This window comes from Sus scrofa, unplaced genomic scaffold (assembly GCF_000003025.6).
Source record: "Sus scrofa isolate TJ Tabasco breed Duroc unplaced genomic scaffold, Sscrofa11.1 Contig1563, whole genome shotgun sequence".
NCBI lineage: Eukaryota > Metazoa > Chordata > Mammalia > Artiodactyla > Suidae > Sus > Sus scrofa.
Window position 1 is genome coordinate 1 of NW_018084910.1, and position 1,690 is coordinate 1,690.

A 1,690-nucleotide genomic window follows, 5' to 3' on the forward strand; every position below is an offset into this window, starting at 1 on the left:
TTAGCCCTCCAGGACAGTTGAAAGTTTAATCACGGCAATGTCTTAGGGAAGATGCAGCGAGTGCAGTAAACAACGGTGACTCTGGGCGCAGATGATCTGGAAGAAGTCCAGCAGCCCTGGCCATTTAGCAGACATTTCAACGGGCAGGAGATGTCTGGGTCCCTACGCTCCCAAGAGAGCTTGCACTTGCGTGTCATTGCCCATCGATGAGGGTCCCCTTGCTAGAAACCACAGCTCTGGTTTCCTGTCTTGCCTGCCCTTCTCCTTTGCGTTCCTTCCTGCACCAAAGGGCTGGCCCAGCAGCGCTCAGTGCGCACTACCAGCCACGCACATCCATTCACTGGCTCCCCACGTCGTCCTCATCAAAAAACTCCCAGCGGGATTCCTGAGCGTCACGCCCAGTGTCCTGACAGTTCCTCTGTGTGCCTCCAGATCTCCCGAGATAGTGCTGGATGACGTGCCTGCGGTGGGTGGCGGGACGGCCTCCATTCGCTCCGGGTAAGTTGGTTTAGTCTGAGCTCGCAGTGTTGCTCTATTTCCCCTTCGTGGACATTAAGTTATGACAGCCTGAGCCTGCACGTTCCAGACCATGTGACGGTTCCGAGGGTTGGACTCCATGTCAGGCGCGTCTGTTGCCAACTCCCGATGCCTGCTTCCGCAGGGCAATGCGATAACAACACCTGTCCCAACCTGCAGAGGACAGAGCTCCTTCTCCAGAAGCATCTTTTCCTCGAGGAAAGAGTTCTGTCATCTCCAACTGACATGGCCTTGGACATCCCGTCGTCTAGGACAAGTTCTTGCCTTTCTCCCCGAGGAGGGTTTGCTCTGCCTTGCTGGGTTCTGGACTCCACCGCTGTTGTGCATCGGGTTTCTGCTGTCACCAGTGAAGGAAAGACCTGTGCAAATAGGTGGCCTTGTGTCTGATCCTCATGGCACTTTCTCCTCTTGTCATTGCAGGTGGCCTTCATGGTGAACAAAAACGTATGTATGCTGGAAGCACTCATCTGGGGGAGGGGCCCCTTAGAAGGTGAGGCAGGTGGCGCAGTCTTGCTGGTTTATTTATTTTGTTTTTAATTGTTGTTTCCCCAGGGCAGGTTTTGTTTTTTCCCCTTTCTTCCGGCCGTAGGCATGGTGACCCGGTTACACATACATGCACACGTTCTATTTCGCACATTATCATGCTCCATCATAAGTGACTGGACATAGCTCCCCAGGGCTACACAGCAGGCTCTCACTGCCCATCCATTCCAAAGGCAAGAGTTGTATCTATTAACCCAAGCTCCCCAGCCCCCAGTCCTCCCCCTCCCCTCCCCTCTCCCCCTTGCAACCACAAGTCTCTTCTCCAGTCCATGATTTTTTTTCTGTGGAAAGGTTCATCTGTGCCTCATGTTAGACGCCAGATACATTCTTGCTGGTTTTGGTGTGGAGGGCCGAGTGTTTGCAGTTTGTCCTTGGAGTTAGGGTAGCAGGTTTGCTGATGGAAAGTGACTTACAGTAAAGTCACGGGCCAGGTACTGTAGTCCAGGAACAAGCCGTGTTACCATTAGTCGATGGAGGTTTGTGTGCAAGGGACTAGGGGGTGTGTATGGGAAACGGCTGGTAGGATTCTGAGTGTGTCAAAATCCTGAGCCTTCCTCTGACCCTCCTCCCAGATGACCCCGAGTACCCGAGGCGGAAGGTGTCCGCATCA